This window comes from Hibiscus syriacus, unplaced genomic scaffold (genome assembly GCF_006381635.1).
Source record: "Hibiscus syriacus cultivar Baekdansim isolate YM2019G1 unplaced genomic scaffold, ASM638163v2 tig00110928_pilon, whole genome shotgun sequence".
Taxonomy (NCBI): Eukaryota; Viridiplantae; Streptophyta; class Magnoliopsida; order Malvales; family Malvaceae; genus Hibiscus; species Hibiscus syriacus.
In genome coordinates, this window is record NW_024062915.1 from 11203 (window position 1) to 20697 (window position 9495).

Consider the following 9495-nt stretch of genomic DNA (forward strand, 5'->3'; position numbering starts at 1 on the left):
TTTTCATCTTCCTCATGCCTGCATATTGTTTACTTGAATTGCGGCTTTGAGTTTGACTCTATTTGACTTCCAACTTTTTTAATTATTAATGTTCCTTTCCTATGCCTTTAATTATTCATATGTATTTTCTTTCTTAGTACCTACTTCAGGTTCTCCTTCACAATTAGTATTTGGCTATTTGAGTGTTTATTCGAATTGTGGAAATCTCGTGTTATTTTATTGATTGTTTTTAAATCCTTTTATCTGGTGAAGAATGTAATCAATTTACTACCTGCTATTCTTAGTTACAATTCTTCTCATAATCAGTTTATGTTTGTTAAACAAGGTAGGATGTTTTACTATTTCTGAAACAGAATCTTGATTTTTAGATAATTTTATCTATTTTCCTTCTTGCACCAATTGTTCCTTATTTTTATCTTGCATTAAGGCCCTGGATCGTGCAGAAGCAATAAAACACCATTTTTCAATGGAGTGGAAGTGGATGTGAACTGCCCATTTTGTATAGAGATAGTGTTGCTTCATTTTGATGCTTTGGAACTTTGCAATGGGATGATTGGTTTCTTGGAAGAATACGATTATGCATCTGAGAAATAATATGCTGCTTGGGTTGAACTGATCCTATTTAATTTTATTGGATTCATGATGAGTAAAGAAAACCTGCATCAAGCAGTTAATGGAGATGTCAACAATGATAGTTGCTCAAATGCTGACAATGATTATTCAGGAGCTTACTCGCGATATAGTCTAGACAGAGATGCAGGTTTGCCCACTTGTCGTGTGTGCCAGTGCGCAGAATCTGACAAAAGAGGGGACACTGCTTTAGCATTTTTGGGGATCTCTCCTCCCTTAGAAGAAGCAGTTAAAAGAAAAGGTGAAGCTAATCCTAATATTGAAGGAGTTCAAAAAGATGTTGAAAGTGATGAGTCTCATGGTAAGAGTCTTAGCAGGGAATCCGGTTTGTTGAGCTCATAAGCCCCGGAGGGGAGGTTTTCATATGTAGCACTGATTTAGAAATGGGGTCATGTCGTCATCAAGATGCATTGATAGAACTTGGTTGTTCTTGTAAAAATGATCTTGCTCTAGTGCATTATGCTTGTGCTCTCAAATGGTTTGTTAGTCATGGATCTACTGTTTGTGAGATTTGTGGAAATCCTGCAAAAAATATCAGGACTTCTGATTTTAAGAAAGTTGTGGTTTCTTTGAAAGGTTATGAAGCATTGAGAGAAAGGACTGCTAGTGGAGATCCTAATCCTGCCCAAATTCATACAAGTTCAGGTGTAGACCCTGATGATGTTGCTGCTATTCGAAGGCAACGACTAAGTGAGATTTCGTTGTGGTTCAGCCCGCATGGTAATAATAACAACAATAGTTCATCTGTAGTTTCACAGGTGGTTTCTGAACAGCCCCCAAATACTGTCACTGAAGAAGTAGCTTCCACTGAAAATCCTGCAACCAAGTGGGTTGTGGAAGGTACTGGAATTCTGCTTGCTACCGGTCTACTTACTGTTACACTTGCATGGCTCATTGCTCCTCGTGTTGGAAAGGTATTTTCTGATAAATGCTCATCTAACAAGTTAAAAACCTACTTCATTTTGTTTTTTCTGCCAATAAAGAAATTCAATATATGAAATATCAGCTTGCCTTGAATGAAAACTTTTACACATGAAAATTTACTGAAACTCATATTTTTCCAATTTTAAACCAATGTGAGAAGAGATGATTATACTAATTAATTGATGGAAAATGCCCTTAGAAAGAAAAAGTAAAGAGAGGAAAGATCTCTATCGAATACTTCACCAATATCTTCCCATACTGTGTTCTGTGTGAGCATTCTCCATACATGTTTGCATGTTGAATCTTTCTTTCACACTATACTGCCATATTTTATGTTGTGATTTTTTATTATCCCCCTGTTCTAGTGAGAATAATATCTTCCACAGTGAGAGTGCTGGGTTTGATACACATCATTAAGCATCTTTATATCTTTAAAAGTAATTTGCAGCTAATCAGGTTTCATAGAAAATTCTATTTCTTTCTTAATTAAGTTTAAGAATTTCTTATAGTTAGGTGGAGTGCAATTTACTTGTGTAATTTAGACCAAGACAATGTTGATGTCAGTCCAGGCCCACACGTACATACAAGTGGCAATTGATCAGTGGTACCTAAACATATTCAGATGGCTCACTTGTAAGCCTCCATTGTTAGTACGGCTTTAATCTGGAAATATTAATTGTGTTGTTCATTGGTTCTTTATCTCATTTTCAAGTAAAACCATATGGACTAGGTATGAATTTGGCCTGTTAGACATGGTTCATAGGAATACTTATCCCCCAATAAAATATTGATGAACAATTTTTGTAAAAGGATCCATAACTGTTAGACCTTTTATACTTTTGAGTGTTGGTTAGAAGAGATCAGTTATTATTTTCAACTTGACTGAAGTCTGAAGGTGTTGAGACTCGTGAGTTTTTTGAGTTTAGGAGAGGAATCTCTGGGATCACCCTGGTTTGTACGTAGAGATCCATATATTTTCTTGGTAACCAAAATTTTGAATGAGGAAAACAATTCTCTTTTAATCATCCTTTCCTTATCCATTGATTGAATGTAACAATAATATTTCTCAAATTACATGTCACATGTGCATTTTGTGCTACATTATTAATCTCCTGTTGGCCATGTATTGGTGTGGTTGAGAGAGAAAACAGCAGCAAAAAAAAAAAAAAAAAAGAGAAATGAGGTTGAAAAGAGAATAAGAAGTTGACATTCTAGGAAAACAAAGTGTTATTAGAATCTTTTGTTTCTGAAGTCTAGTAATTAAGAGAATGTCATGAAATTTTTTGTAAATCTATTTTACAGCTCATATATACTAGGTTTACAAATAAATCTTATGATCCTAGCTATATATCTATGTCCAAGGATGAAAAATGAGTAAAGTTGTGCTATCATAAGATCCTAGGGAGAGGAAGTCCAACAGGATGGGGCTGTGGTTGAACGGGTGATTGGAAAACCCAAATCAGGGATAGTATGTGAGGATTTGGACCAGAGTCTTGGCTTGTCAACACAATTGAGGGGCGTTTCTTTCTCGCTCAATTCCAGGCAGAACCAGAGAGCTAAGGAGGGGATTAACAATAAATATAGCTCTCTCCAAATAATTGAAGAGAAATATTCGGCTCCCCGTAGGAAGACTAGACTCTGTCGAAGCAAGATTAATCAGAAGAAGGTGCATCGCGAGGAATAATGGACTGAACTTGAAGGCTCACAATTATTTTTGATTTCGGAAAACTATAGTAGTGGAAGAATTAGAAGTTTCAGGTGATTCACATTTGATTATTGAATGAAGTTGGAGGTTCGGATGGTCTCCGATGACAAGACGAGCAATAAGTGGTAGAAAGGCGGATAGAGTGATTTCGAAGCTAGATTTTTTTACTCTTATACTATGGAAGCTCATGGCTTTTGTGTTAGAATTTGGCTTTTTTGGAATGAGTCAGTTGATATTGAGGCTGGCAAGATGATGGATTCTTTCATAGTATCTACAGATCCAGGCCCTCCAACTTTGCTGGAGCTTTTTCCTAGGTCTTGTAATATGGAGGTAGACAAGTTAGTTAAGGAGGGGATTGGTTGATTGTTTCAGGCATTTGGTTGTACTGTTTTCTGTTGTATTCCAGGAAATGTTTAGCCGTTAAGTCTTCATTGTTGTTGCTAAATTGGTTAACAGCTCAGCCAAAATTTATAATGAGTTAGTAGCTTAGTTGGTTTAGGCTGAGCTAGTTCTGTTGTATAGGGTTGTCTTCGGTTCTTTTTTGGATTTTTGGTTATGTTGGGGGTGTTTATCTGGTTGTATCTTATGTAATTTCTTTTGGTTAATGAAATCTTTAGACACTCTTTTCTTCCTTCTGTTGATTAAAGAGCTTCTCTACAAACTCCTTTAATCAAGAAGGGGGTTTTTAACGAGGCATTCAATTCCTTTAAAAAAAAAAGTGTTATACAAGCCCGAAGTTTCTAAAGTCTTGTATGCTAGGGTTACAAATTAATTTTTAATTGTAGCCCTAAATTTAAAGCCTGGAGATAACTTATAATAGTAGCTATATATCTATGTTTCTAATAATTAATAAGACTGGAATAATAAAATAGCATATTAGTAATAGCTTCTACTGCACATGTTATTGTCTAGGAAGTGTAATCGAGTGGAGCCAGACTAGTGGCAAGCTCAAGCTCGACTCAAAATTCAAGGCTCAATAGTTGGCTCGAACTGGGTCGAACATCTTTTTCCAAGTTTTAGCTTGGCTTGAGATATGATCGAGCTCGACTCAAAACTTAGGGCTCAATACTCGGCTTGAGCTCAATCGGACATATGTTTCGAAGTTCAAGCTTGGCATGGGATACAATCGATCTACTTGAGCTTGATAAAGTTCGCCTGCTAATTCCCATACGCAAGCTCGAAATCAAACTCGTTTTGTAGACAATTTTTTAAATGATGAAAATAAATCCAGCTTCATGCAATATTTTTTTTTATAAAAGTTGGAGGTCTCATTAAAAACTCCTTTCGTATTCTTCCACATGCTTAGAAGTATGTTGAAGAACATTGGAAGGAAGAAAAGAGTGCCTCATAATTTATTAATTAGAACATCAAGTACATGTGAAAACACCGAATACCCTCATACGGGAATACACCATTACAAAAAACCATATCAACTAAAAATCTCCCATCGTTAAACAAAATGCCCCAAAGACAGTAACCCGATTTCTAAAATACACCACAAGTTGCAAAAGAACATAACAAAATAAAAACCAACACTTGCAACAAAAAAAATATAAACTAAAAGAAACACCTTTGAATACAACTGTCGAACAGTTATGATCCAATTTAAGGAATAAGTTCTAATGAAATATCGCAATCTTTAGGGACTCAAGAATTTGGTTTGAATGAATGATCAACTTCATGCACCATGATTTTGAATAAAGTAGCACCGACTTTCAACTCCATCAACTCATCAATTCTCACTTGAGCCTTTGTGAGTATTTGAATTTTAGCCCGATCAAAGAACAATGGAAACTCACAGTTGTTGTCAATTGCTAATAATTTGCCCACTTAGCTGCAATGTTTTTGAAAGTATCTCAATTCCAAGCGTGAAAAGGAACACCTTTGCAAACTAACCACACGCGACGGCACTCCACCACCAGACTCTCTGACCAAGTTTCAACTCTGGAAAACCATTTTGCAAGAGTCTCTAATTTATCATCCTTTACGCTTCTCAACGAATCAGAGTTTTTAAGAACCATTAGAACTACATTTCCAGCAGCTCTCATTAGCGTGAAACCAGCTAGTCCTTTGGCTTGCATTTGGTTAGCAAGATCACCAATTTTGATAAAGTTCTTGCACCACCCCACAAGACAGTTGCTCAACACGTGAAGTTTATCTTCGTCCACAACACCCTCAACTTCACAGTGTTTTTCCTCGAAACATCTTCCATCCCAAACTTACGTTAAACAACTGTCAATGACTTTCTCCAATAAGACTGTCGAGGTTTACATTTAGCCAAAGAGACTCTAATTTTGCTGCCGTAAATGAGCACCATTCATCTTTGATATCGCTTTCCTTTCTTCAATTGTTGCAAAGCGAATGAACTCAAAACGAACCCGTTACTAACATTTGTATGGATTCTTCCATACACTTCTATACCCGTTACTAACATTTGTATGGCCTTTCTTCCACCAATTATTAAATTCATATCTCTCAGTTCTTGCTCCTTCACCAGAGTTGTTACCACTACACCCCTTTGTGCTGAACTCCTTGATTCCAACGTGGACAACATCTTCGACAGGTTAAGTTGCTGATGCCTCTATTAAAGCTCGCTTCCCAATCCCATAATTCCTTCGTTGTGAAGGAGGCAAAACTTCAGGCCTAAATTTATTATCCACCTTTATACTGGCCAAAAAAGTCTCCTTATTCGCCGACGAAACGTCCAATCGGGATCTGGTATGCTTGTCCTCACTCGACCTCGAATTCAGCATAACACCTTCCATTCTACCACCTTGATAATTTCCTGATCTAAAGCACTTGCCGATTGCTTCTGATTACCACCAGAACCACCATTGACGGATTCCTTCACAACTGGTGGATTCTTCCATACACGACCCTCAGCGAGAGCTTGCATACGATCACTGTAAATACTCGCAGAAGTAGTGTTATACTTGGTAGCGATATCAGTTTCTTTAGGAATACCATATTGTGCCAAAAAAGAGTTGAGCTTGTAGTTGGTACTTGATTCCATTTTCTTGATCTGGATGTCTGTCCATGAGTCCATATTAACAGATTGAACGAACGAGATATGTATACCTAAGCCTTGGTGTTTGCAGGAACATTCTGAACACATGAAAACACCGTAGGTTACCGAAGCCCACTGTGGATTTTTATTTTTACAGTCAACACAAATTTTGTTACTCTGCCAAGATTGTAGAAACTGTAATCGGCTTGTAGCTGCCGACCTTGAAGCTAAGTTCTCGGACGGAGCCTTTAACCTTAGTCTTGCTGCTCGTTTGGCTAAACCCAAAGGTGAGTGGGTGTAGAAACTCCCCGGGAACAACATACCTCGGATCCGAGACGATCCCGCGAGGGATATAGATTTGTAATTCCATAATTCTGCGAAGGAAGCTGTGGTAATGGCAAAATCCCGTTAGTGCTCTCAGTCTCCATATTTCTGCAGTGAACCAGACCTGAAGAAAATCTCAAGCTTGGATTTAACGCCAAATCCGATATAACTCAATCACACGCGTTGAAGATTGAACCAAATTCTCAACTTGGAAGGCAATTAAATTCAGATTATAACAAAAATCTGAAGCAAAGCAGAATTTGAAAACTGATCGGAATCCTTCTTTCTTCAAAGATACGGAGAATGCTCAGTGGAACCAACGACGGCGGCAGAATTGAAGAATCAGTCGGCTTATGTTCACTGTGGAAGTATATCCTTGATGATGACTTCGAAGCGAGCAAAAAATGAAGTCCTTGTGTTCAACTGGAAATACTTTCCGATGATACGGATGATATAGTTATCGGATTAATCGCGTCACTGACGGCGGAAGAACTGGAGGAGAACGAGGTCGGAGAAATCCTGGGGACAGTCAAGCCAGTGATTTTGGTCTTCGATTTCAGTGTCGTGGTTGGAAAAGAAAGGACGGGCTTTTATACCCAATTCGGAAGCAAGCACCACCACTGAGAAATCATCATTTAACGAACTCCACGAACCTTTTTAATTTCATGTTTGACGGGGAGAATTTCGTCTGAACGCGAATTTTTTCTTCTATATCTACTCCGATCTATTCCGATTTTGAAAAAACCAACGTCCGATCTATGCTTGGGGTGAAAAGAGGATTCAAAAGGTGTATTTTTCTTCCTTTTCCGATGCAGGCGAGTGACGGTCGGAGATTATTGACGGTGACTGTCGCGGCAGCGAAGTGGTGGCCGACCACTGGGTTTGAAAGGAAAGACGCCGGGGAGTGTGGATGAGGTTTACAAGGAATGGAAATTTGAAATTTGAAAACGCCTGGATTAGAGAGAAGCACTAAAGGTTTTCTCATATAAGTTAGCTTCATGCAATATTTCTTTTAATCCAAACCAAAAGATTGAAATTGTGAAGAATCAAACATGGTATTTTCACAATATGGAATGGTATTATCAAGTATGATAAAATTTGTTATTTGGATTAACTAAAACCAATAACCTGTCAAAAAATTATATAATAACAATAAGAAAAAAAACCTCTTTTGCCCGAATCTTCAAAATGGTGAGTGACTATTAAAGTTTAGAAACAAACCTGAAAATCATGTCAGTATGGTAAGTGGCAAATCGACAATGAAAATGCAAGCCTTGGGTGAGGATTGAGGATGTAGAGAAGAAGAGGCATGGCTTAAATAAGACACTGATTTTGAGAGATGAAGAAAAACCTTTGGTGAGGATTGAGGAAGGGGAGCAGTAGGGGAAAACAGTAGAAAAAAAAGGTTTGGGGTTCAAGTGTGTATTTATTTTAAGGGTAAATCATAATTTAATATTCAAATATTTAGTATGTTATGAATAAAAAGTTTTATTAGGCTTGTGAGCTACTCGATTCGGCTATTATGATTCTTGAACTCGGCTCGACAATAGCTGAATCGAATTTGAAAATTTCCCAGTCAAACTCGAGTAGCTTGCAAATACAAGACACTATCTAATTAAAAATGTGTGTGTGGGCTTATGCGTATATTAGGTATTTTCGGTTATTTTATTACTTGCAATGCATTTAGTCATCAGGAATTATAACGTTTATGTGCCACACTTTATTTTGTAGAAAACGGCTAGGAGTGGTCTTCATATTCTCTTGGGAGGCATATGTGCTTTAACAGTTGTGGTCTTCTTACGATTTGTAAGTAACTTGCATGCCATATCTATAGTTATTTGCTTTCTAAACTTATGTGCATTTGATTTGAGAAAATGTGGAATATATTTGGAAGTTATTGATACATGATGTGTTTATGTTTCTGTTCCTTGACAAACTAACAATTATTTTTATAAACTTTACTACACTTTTGCTATATCTTCAGAATGTGCATGCCATTTTTTTTATGCTTATGTGTAGTTCCATATCTGTTCTGTAAACTTTTTTCATCCTTTGAGGTTATTGTAAACCATTTTGTTCTTTTTGGAGCTATATTGGAAATTGAATTAAACTTTGCTCAATCTCTGCAACATATCGGATTTAGTCACATGGTCCATTTGCTTGAGATTATGGGATGCATTTTATCCTTCCAGTGTTCATTTGTCATTATTTCAATTGAGATGATGTTTTATATGAAATGGCTGGTAATTGCAGATTGTGCTGACAAGGATCAAGTCCGGACCGGCTCGCTATTGGGCAATCTTGTTCATGTTCTGGTTTCTTGTGTTCGGCATATGGGCCTCGAGAACGCACGGTGCTCATACAACATGATTTGTTGATATACGATACGGGATGCATATAAATTCACTATATTCTTTTTTTTTACTGCTTGTCCAACAAAATAGTGGAACTGGGGAATATGGGGGGATCGATTGAAGACTTAAGAAATGGCAGCTAATTGTCAAGTGTTGGCATTTGAGCTATTATGCGATGTTGATGGGTAACAATTTATGATTGACCCTTGAATTTTGTTATTTTTGATGGGTCAGTTTTGACATTTTCACTGAGCCATTCTAAGTTTCTAGGTTCAATAATGTCTTAATATAATTGAATTCCATGCATGTAATTAGGGTTGCACATAATTCGGATTTCAATCTGATCCGGATCGGTTTTTATCCGATCCGGTTTTTTCCCATAGAAAAAAAACCGGTTTATAAAATAACCGGTTCGGTTTCTAACCGGTTTGGAGGGCCGGATATCCTAACCGGTAACCGGTTTCGGTTTTAAAAAAACCGATTTTTTTAAAAAACCGGTTATAAAAAAACCGATTTTAATATTCCAGATTGCTCATAGGGAACCGATTCCC

At 37.2% G+C, this 9495-nt stretch overlaps 1 pseudogene; it reads left to right on the forward strand.

Annotated features, from left to right (window-relative positions):
• Positions 1-318: 318 nt before the first annotated feature.
• LOC120146500 lies at positions 319-9255 on the forward strand (annotated as a pseudogene).
• The last annotated feature ends 240 nt before the right edge of the window (positions 9256-9495 follow it).